Source organism: Pyrus communis, chromosome 8 (assembly GCF_041283825.1).
Source record: "Pyrus communis isolate YQ-2024b chromosome 8, ASM4128382v1, whole genome shotgun sequence".
NCBI classification, from domain to species: domain Eukaryota; kingdom Viridiplantae; phylum Streptophyta; class Magnoliopsida; order Rosales; family Rosaceae; genus Pyrus; species Pyrus communis.
The window spans coordinates 10604774-10615102 of NC_142572.1; the positions used below are offsets into that span (position 1 = coordinate 10604774).

The 10329-nt window shown below is 38.0% G+C and overlaps 1 long non-coding RNA gene and 1 pseudogene across 2 annotated transcripts; both read left to right on the forward strand.

Moving 5' to 3' along the window:
• Positions 1–432: 432 nt before the first annotated feature.
• Positions 433–5132, forward strand: LOC148695073 (uncharacterized). 2 transcript variants are annotated; one of them, XR_015964972.1, is made up of 3 exons: positions 433–810; positions 958–1139; positions 4939–5132. It is a non-coding gene; the product is annotated as an uncharacterized LOC148695073 (long non-coding RNA). The 2 variants fall into 2 exon arrangements; XR_015964973.1 differs by having other exon boundaries at positions 961–1139.
• A 2061-nt stretch (positions 5133–7193) lies between these two features.
• Positions 7194–7838, forward strand: LOC148695074 (uncharacterized; annotated as a pseudogene).
• Positions 7839–10329: the final 2491 nt, after the last annotated feature.

Genomic DNA, 10329 nt, shown 5'->3' on the forward strand with positions numbered 1-10329 from the left:
CTAGTCAAAGAAGGTTTCCTACTTGAAGTAGGAAAGTTAAGCCAAGGTTTCCTATTTTGGTTTAATCTTTCCTAATCCTCAAAGACTTCATATTTCAGCAATATTAAAAGGCTCCTACCTATTCTAGGTCACAAAACAATGTCCCTTGCAACCTAAAGTCATTGCCGTGTGTCCCCTTTGTGTTTCCCTTCCTTGCCGTGCAAGTGTGACACAAAGTCGAAAGACCAACTGAAAATCATCTTGTATGCAAGTGTGACATGTGTGGAGAAGAACCTTCTAGCTAGCATTCCATCCATATTTTCATCAAATTCGTTTTTACAATCTGTTTTTATTACAATATGTTTTCTTTGTTTTAATTTCGTCAAAACTAAATCCCCCTTTACTTTAGTGTTTCAATTTAGTTAGAAAGTGTCTTAGTTTGGGTTTCTAAGGGCCTGTTTGGTATTGGATTTGAGTCCAAAGTTTTTAACTCAAAAACAAATTTTAAGTTTTAAAGTAAAAAAACCCGTTTGGTAAGCCCATTTTGCAAAACTGGACTCAAAAAAATTTAAGAACAGCCCATTATAATTTGAAAACAACAAAAGTCAGGTTTTAGTATTTTCTTTTTCACAGATTCAGATCGCAATGGAGGTCTGAGTGACCTGTGCCGCGCAGACCACGAACAAGCCTTCCGCCTCACCAACCACGAACGACCAAGAGATTTCGGCCAGTAGGGTGAAGGTTCCGGCGAATAGCTTTAAGCTTTGAATCTCTGAGTGGTTGATTGGGGATGAGACTAGGTCATTCTCTTCACTGTCAGGAACAATCAAGGTAATGGGTCTTTCTCTTACTATTTTGTTTGGTTCCTTGGAATGGAGAAAATAATCAGAAAGTTGGATTTATGTGTTGGGTTGTGAGAAATTGAGTTTATCTATCTAATTGGTGCGATTCATTTATGTACTGTATATATGTTCCTAGCAGCGGAGCAGAGACAGTGTGGCATTGCAAATCGCAATCCAAATTGATCGATTTCGGTTCTAGGAAGAACAAATACAAGCTTTTGTTCACAAGGACATCAAATCGGACTCGGTCGTTTTCGTTCTCGATGGAGAGCGTTCTGGACAAGCCTTATTAGCTCAAGAATCCGATCATCGAACAAGGTCCTCCTCCTCATCTTCTCTGTTCTTTGATATATAGATATATATATATTAAAAATAAAAAAAAAATAAAAAAAAACCATGCTTTAATGCTTTGATTGTTCATCACTCGCATTTTACGTAGTTAGTTTCAGAAAAGGATTGGGAACCACCATCTGGTTGTGATTAATTTACATGAAAAGTGTATTAAAAAATCCATTCTTTGTTAGTCTGATGGTCATAATTTGCTATCCGTTTTTCCATTCAAACTCAACTTTTGAGGAGTTTTTGGAAGTGGGGTTTGTTTATTAGATGGCTACGAGCTTGAAAATCATCTTTTTAAGCTGGATTTTTGCTATCTTGAATTGATAGATGGCACGAATTAGCTGATGGGTTCATATCCTTTTTTTATGCTGACATGGTAAATATGTGGTTGGTTACAAAATTCATATGGTTGCTTGTTTCATAGAATGGATTTCTGACATTTGCTACATGTATGTAGCAAGTAATATTATGTGATATACTTGTTTCATTGGATGGGTCTTTGGAGTAGCCAAAATGTCAAATGTTTGAGTTCAAAAATGAATTTTTCATATTTTCTCTGTGAATGCTTTAATGACAAACTTGGTCTTTGAATTACATTGTGTTTTTTAGCGACAGTTCCTGTTTGGATTTAATAAGAGAAGTCTCGTTTTCATTTTGGTGTCGAAAATTGTGCAATTTGGATTTTAACCCTTGGAATTCAACAAGGGTAGTGATTTTCAGTTGTGTTCTCATGTACCCTTCTGTTTTTTGGAACCCTTGATTTGCTTTGATTCTCCATTTGATTCATCATGTTCAAAGGCTGGAAAGACGGGATGAGTGCAGTGGTCGAAGCACTTCCCATCTAACCGAACTTGACAAATTTCAATAGGAGCCTTTGTGAATATCTTGTTTTTATTCATTAGATACATTGGATTCTCTGGTACAAATAGCATCTACTTACCTACAAATTTCAATAGGAGCCTTTGTGAATATCTTGTTTTTAAATTTGTTAATCTGTTACAAATTAAGGGTTAATTTGGTGAATGAAGAACAATGAATAGGAAGGCAAAGTTCCAATCTTTTTTGTTATTCATGGGGGTTTATGTTCCTCGCAAAGCGGGAGACTTGTTGGTTTAGGGTTGCCCTTATTCTTCTTGTTCATTACATATTTAGCTAATTAGAACTGAATGCTACTTAAGTTTTGATCTTTCATTTTTCTGGTAAATTTGTATGACTTTTGCAATACAAAAACTATGTCCCCTTTCTTTTGGGATTTCCTTTAACCTTGTCTTTTCAACTGTGGACTTGCGTGGAGTCGTATTATCATGCCTGTGTCTTTGGAAGAGGTAAATGAGTTACTCTTAGGTCACACTGCTCTTATTTTATTTGATATTCGCATGCATAAAATGCCTTTTTTGTAACATCCCGTCCCGAAACTAACGAAACGTACGTATGAATTTACAATTTTACCCCCTAGTTCGTTTTTATCACATTAGTGTTGTGTTGTGTGGTGTTGTAGGACCACACACACTCATACCCTCTCTTTTTCTCCCGGGATTCCCTCACTCTTTGTTTCTCTGTCTCTCTCTCTCTCTCTCTCTCCCCGAGTTCTTCTTCTTTCTTCTTCAACATACGGACACACACACACAAACATACTCAAACCTTCACAAATCAAGAAACCAAGACCACCCTCGTGCTCGTGGGGCTGAGAGGAGTCCAGTGGTACCATTTTCAGGTAAGGATGTAGCCGTTTTCACGTAAATTCGAAGTAATCCGTTTTGAACACTGTTCATGCAAACCTAATCTAGCAGGTTTTTGGACTTTTGAAGCTTGTAGTTGTGTTTGTGAGGTCCCAAGGAGCCTCGGAGTGTTTCGTTGGACGAGTTTGGACGTCGGGATCGTCCTGTTCAAAGTTGGCCGAACTTGGATCGTTGTTGCAGGTATAATTCCTAAATTTTTAGGCCTTAAAAGTAGTCTAACGTGATTCTACTAGTCCTAAGCTTCATTTTGGTATAAAGATCGTGAAAAATGGTTGAAAAACGAAGGAGAAAACTAAGTTTGAAATTTTCCCAGTTTTCCGGCGCCGGAGTCTCGCCAGAGAAGAAAGGAGAATATTCCGTTAAGTTTAACGGAATATTCCTAACGGCAGTGACGGCGTCAGTTAAGTTTAACGGAATATTCCGTCAGTTTAACGGAATATTCCTGACGGCGTCAGTTGACGCCGTCAGTGTGCATGGCACATGGCCGCGCGTGGGGGGCGCGTAGGTCCGTGCCTTGGACGGCGCGTGGGGGCGCGTGCGGGGTCCAAAAAATTATTCTAAAAATATGGTTGTGATCCTGAGGTTGTGTAGAGCACGTTGGTATATTCAATTGTCCATTTTGAGCAATGTATGAGAAGTTATTACGAGAAGTTGGTTATGTGCTTTTAAATTAACGTTTTCGTAGCTATTTCACGTATAGGTGATTCGTTTCCCGAGGACGAGCGTACACACTCGAGGCAGGGGGGCTACGACCCTTCCACTTATCAGTGAGTGGGCTTTTGTTTTCCGTATATACCTATATACATTTAAATTCCCAGAAATAGATTAAAAAGAGTAATTGATTTATGCCATGCACTTTATTATTATCACTTATGCATCATCACATGCATTAGTAGCGGCATACATTTATATATGTGTATTGGTGCTGTGGATGCACAGGTAAGTGCCAGGTAAGTGGTATTCATGTTTGTATGCAATAGTAGTTTGAGATGCTTAGAGAGCTCATAATCTGCACCCCCCGTGTTAGTGCTCCCGCCCAGAGTTAGGGGCATAGCCTTCACGTGTATGTTCACCCGCACCGCATGCTCGCCTTGGATCCAAGTTAGGTGCCTAGGCTTGTCGTACATACCACATTAGGTGGTTCCGACTCGTAGGTGACCCGCGATTTATCGCCCAGCTTCACGTGATCGTAGCACTAGAGCATACATATATATATTACACCAGCCTGTCGTACAGACCACGTTAGGTGGTTCCGACTCGTGTGCAGATTCAGTGATTGAGATGAGATTGGAGCTCTATATGCAGCCGTACAGGTCACGTTAGGTGACTCCCGGCTGCCAGATTATATGTTATTGATGTGAATTACGCTTGAGCATTTACATGTGATTATGAGTTTCCGTTGTGGCATATTCTCGAGCATGAATGGCATATTTTGAAGCATGATTGGCATATCTATACATACGTATATATGTTCATTTTCTGGGAAGTATACAGGTTTTACGGCGAGGGGTTAGAATGTATTTTGCTAAAGAGTTTTCAAAGAGCTTTGTTTTTGCCCACTCACGCTTTTGTTTTTGCGCCCCTCCAGGTTCTAGTGGTCTAGAAGATTCGGTGGTTTTTCCCAGAGGGCGTCCCGGCATTTCTGACAGACACTCACCATTGTAGGGTCACCTTCGGGTGTATTTATGTCGCAACTTTCCTTTTTGACTGCTGTAGACTTGCTCTGAAATTGTGTCTCACATACGCTAGCACTTGTTTTAGTACTTTGTATGCTAGTTTTTAATTATTCGTACTTTTATATTACTATCTTAATAGCTTCCGCACGCGCACATGGCTACGTCACCTTCGTGTGACGGCCAGCACTCCCTGATCTCGGTGGGGGTGTGTCATTTTTATTTATCATCTAGTTCGTGAAAATTGAGTATATAGTACATACTACATAGAACTGAGTATATATGTGTTTTGTACATTCATAAGTGAATGTAGCTTTTAGCTTTGTACATTCATAAGTGAATATAATTATTGGTTTGTCTATATAGGATGGATTCAAATGAAGTGGACAACACTGGTTCAAGTTCAGAAAGTGATTCATCATCTGATTTGGATGGTTCAAGTTCAGAAGGGGAAAACATGCATTTGAATGACGACAATTTTATGAATGATGTTAGAGACCACATAGCCGGATCAATGTGGCTTGATTACGTCAATAACAATTAGTCTCAAAGTTTATTGGTTTTCTAGAACGTTTTAATGTAATATTTATTGTCTAAGACTTGAAGTTTAATTTGATCACCGAGCATATATGTGTTGTATTAGCACATGAATATCAAAATAGTATGTTTAAGGTTTAATTTCATATGTTTTGTATATCTTAAAACAAATACATAATTGAAAAAAAAAATGTTGTTTTTAAGAGTTAAACCAAACAAGTTTTCAAATTTTTAGAATCAAAAATAGTTTTTAAGTTCAATGCCAAACACGTTTTTGAAACCTAAAAAAAACTGTTTCTAAGAAATGTTCTTAAAAGTTAGTTTCAAGACCAATTTAAATTTTTAAGCAGGATAACAAACATGCCCTAAGTGTTTTGATTCAAGTTATAACCCAAATTCGTCCAAATTAGTGTTAGGTGTTCAAAACTGCCCAGATTGTGTTTTTAAGGCAGTTTTGAGTCTTTTGGTTTGTTTTAGTGTTTTAGTGTTTAGTTTTGCATTCTTTGAGTCTAGTTTAGTGTTTTAACCTTTGTTTTACGTTTTTGAGTCAGTTTTCAAGTGATTTAGCAATCCCTCCTAATCCCCGGTTTAGAACGATCCCTACTTATACATATACTACAATTGTCAAAAGAGGGTTTTAATTTGTGTGCTTAATTATTTCGCATCAAAAAGCAACTGGAAATCAACTTATGTTTGAATGTATCATGTGTGGAGAAGTATCCCTTGGCTAGTCCATCATCCATTGGTTTTACTTAAATTCGTCCAAAAATCTGTTTTAAGTTTTAAGTTACTTGTTTTCTTTTAAATTCGTCCAAAATCAAATCCCCTTTTCTTACTTGTTCCAAATCTGTCCAAAAGTGTGTTTTAGTGTCTTTTGAGTTAAAACTAATTGTATTTTCGTCCAAATTGAGTCCTAGAGTCTGAATTGAATCTTTTTGGTTGTTTTGAGTTGTTTTGAGTCTTTAAAGTCTGTTTTGAGTCATACAAGTTAGTTAAGAGTCTTTTGAGTTTAGTTAAGAGTTTTAAAGCATATTTTCACATCTTTGAGTCAATTTTCATTAGATTAGCAATCCCTCCTAATCCCCGGCCTAGAACGATCCCTACTTTTATCTATACTACAATTGTCAAAAAGAGGGTTTAATTTGAGTGCTATCTTTTATCACATCACATATATACTACAATTGTCACAAATAGGGTTTAATTTGTGTGTCAAGTTAATTTTCACATCAAATTTTGGCGCCGTTGCCGGGGATTAGCAAACTTGCTAATCCCTTTTGTTTGTGTCGTGTCAAAGCGTGTCTTAAGGTGAAGAGTGTCGTGAGTTTATTTGTTTCTTTCTATTTGTGTTTTCCGTGCCTTATTCCTTGTTTTTGTTTCTGTGCCGTGCCCTCTAAGAGGGTTGCTGATTTGTTTTGTTTCATTGTTTTAGGTACAAGTGTATGACTCGTAGTTCTCAGCCTGTTCGTGAGAATATATTAGAGTTTGACGACGATTTTGAATGAGCATTGAGAAGAAAGAGGTGGCATCCGAAACCTAGTCCACCTAGCTCTGAGGCCGAATCTGAAGAAGAAGAAGTGGGAGAAGAAGAACAAGCCATGGCTGCGAATAATCAAACAATCAAGGAGCTTTCTGCCTCGGGGTTGGACAATACAGTGCCTATTTGCATTCAATACCCTATGGCGACTCAAGGCAAGACCGATGAGTTCGAATTGAAGTCAAGCTTGATGCATCATATTCCCAAATACCATGGGCTATCCATGGAAGATCCAAACAAGCATTTGAAGGAGTTTGAAGTTGTATGCTCAAGCAAGACACCCATTAACGTGGATGGGAATATTTTGAAGATGAAAGCTTTTCCATTCTCTCTTGTGGAAAAGGCTAAGGACTGGCTCTATGAATTGGCACCCGGGACCGTCACTTCTTGGGAAAGCATGAAGAGAGCATTCTTGGAGAAATTTTTCCCAACTTCAAGAGTGATTCTTTTGAGGAAGAAGATTAGCGGAATTCAACAAAATCAAGGGGAGCCTTTTCCAGTGTATTATGAGCGTTTCAAAACTCTAGTTGCATCATGCCCTCAACATCAAATGAAGGAAGAGCTCTTAAGTCAATATTTCTACGAGGGACTCCTTCCAATTGAGAGACAAATACTAGATGCTTCAGCGGAAGGTGCTTTGATTGACAAAACATTGGTGGCTGCCAAAGTCTTAATTGCAAATCGAGCCTTGAATGCATAACAATATGAAGGTGTTGGACAAAGAGAACCCCCACGGCAGCAACAACAAGTGAATGAGGTAAGTGCAATTTCTAAAATTCAATCTCAATTAGCTAATCTCACTATGCTTGTGTCTCAGGTTGTCGATGGATCCAAAGTGCAAGGTGTGGCCATATGTGGAGTGTGCTCCATGCAAGGGCATCTTAATGATCAATGTCCTCAATTGATAGAGAATGGAGGATGGGAAAGCGCCAATGCCATAGGTTATCAAGGCCAAAATCAGCAAAGGAATGATCCATACTCAAATACATACAATCCGGGTTGGAGAGATCATCCAAACTTCAAGTGGAGGGAGCCTCAACAACCTCAACAACAAGGAGGATATAGACAGCCACCTCCTGGGCTCTATCAAAGGCCATACGTACCACCACAACTTCCACCACAATTTGCCCAACCAAATTCAAGTTCGTCTTTGGACAATGACAAAATGCATCAAATACTAACTTCTTTGACTTAGGGATTACAAAATCAAGCCAAAGAGATGGGGGGAGTGAAGAAACCAATTAGGCAGATGGCGGAGTTCATGGGCCAGTTTAGAGAAGAAGGAAAACTACCTAGCTCGACCATTGTTACTCCTGAAGGAGGTTTTGAAACCGCTAAGGCTATCACCTTGAGAAGTGGCAAGGAAGTTGGAACCAACCCCAAACCAACCAAATCAAGTCAAAAAGAGGATGAAAAGCTGCTGCTCGAAGAGGAGGAATTGGACAAAGCCACGGCAAGGGTGGAACAAACCTTGCCGCAGCCCCCTAGTGTACCAAAACCGTCCCACACCACCAAGGTAAGTCCAAATTCGAATTTTTCTAGTTCTATTCCACTAAATGTGCCATTTCCTAGCAGGTTTAGGCAATCAAAGAAAGAAGAGAATGAAAAGGCCATTTTGGAAACCTTTAGGAAAGTTCAAGTCAATATCCCGCTCCTTGATGCAATCAAGGAAGTTCCTAAGTACGCCAAATTCTTAAAAGAGCTTTGCACAACAAGGAAGAGGGTTTCAAACAAGGAGGTGGTCCAGGTGAGTGAGAATGTTTTTGCAGTGTTACAAAGGAAACTACCACCTAAATGCAAAGCTTCGGGTATTTTTACAATTCCTTGTGTTATTGGCAATACTAAGTTTGAACATGCTATGTTAGACTTAGGAGCTTCAATTAATGTCATGCCTTACTCAATTTATGCATCTATGAACTTAGGAGAGCTTAAAATGATGGTGTGATTATTCAATTGGCCGATCGTTCGAATGCATATCCAAAAGGAGTTTTGGAAGATGTTTTGGTGCAGGTTAACAATTTGATCTTTCCAGCGGACTTTTATGTGCTTGACATGGAAGATTCAGCCCATTCTACCCCATTGCCGATCCTCCTTGGAAGACCTTTCATGAAAACAGCCCGCACCAAGATAGATGTGTTCAAGGGGACATTAACAATGGAATTTGATGGGGAAGTTATTGATACGAGCATATTTAGACGACTTAGTTAGCTTGTTTTCGTACATTTATGTTGTTAGTTCATAGTTATTTTAGTAATTTAAGCTATTTTCGTGTGTTTTTAGGTTCATATGTCTAAGGAAGCAAAAAGGTGCATTTTGGAGCATTTTGGAGCAAAATTGGGCTTGGAATGGATAGCTTATGCTTGGAGCAAAAGGAATGAACGAAATTGAAGACCTAAAGGTGTTAGGATTCCTAATCAAAGAAGGATTCCTAATCAAAGAAGGATTTCTAGTCAAAGAAGGATTCCTACTTGAAGTAGGAAAGTTAAGCCAAGGTTTCCTATTTTGGTTTAACCTTTCCTAATCCTAAATATCCCTAAGTTCCAGCAACTTTGAAGGTACCTTATGTATTTTAGGACACAAACCAAAGATCCCTTGCACTATCCTAGTCCTTGCCGTATATATGATGCGAGATTTATACGCGCACAAATTAAACCCTCTTTTTATCAATTGTAGTATATGTATAAGTAGGGATCGTTCTAGACCGGGGATTAGGAGGGATTGTTAATCACTTGGATTTGACTCAAAAACGTAAAAACACAATATAAAACACTATACTAGACTCAAAGAATGCAAAACTAATCTTTAAAACACTAAGACAAACCAAAGACTCAAAATGCTTTTAAAAACACAAACTAAAATGATTTCTAACTAATTTGACATTAAAGTAAAGGGGGATTTAAGTTTATACGAAATTAAATTAAATGAACAAATTAAAACAGAATGTAAGTATAAAATTGATGAAATAGAATGGATGAATGCTAGCTAAGGGGGTCATCTCCACATATGTTACACTTGCATAATAAAAAGATTTCCAATTGCCTTTCAATAAATTATGAAACTCATCACCCCGGGTTAATTAGGTCCGCTTAAATTAACCTTCAAATCTTCCTAACGTTATTGAATTGGATGATTGCATACGACAACCCAAAACATTCCCCACAAGTCCCCTACATGATTGCATAATAGAGATACAAGCAAGAATCATTACGCTCTATGAAGATTATAAGTGTTGACGAGGCATTCGTTACTATGATTGCATGAAACTCGTGCCAAGAATTCATTTAACGCGATTGTTTATAAGCAACCTCCACTACTTGTGAATATAAGTTCATAACGATTAGGTGAAACTCACTTATATTCTAGCGTCATATTCATGCATGAAAATTAAGCGTGCACTCTCAATAAACATACATAAACAAGTTATCAATCAAACGGTTAAACAAATTGAATTCACAACTTATGAAACGCAATTAGAAGTAATCAAATCAAAATGCAAGCATAAACATTTATTTCGAATTACCCCCTAGCTAAAGGGGGTTTAGTTCCTCATAACTTTGAAATCAAAGAAACACCTAAACATTCCAACAACTCAAACTTGAATTGTATGAACGTTTAGGCACTCTTTTCTTCCATTACTCATACGTACAAAACAAAGAGAATTGAATTTAAACTTTGAAATCAAAGAA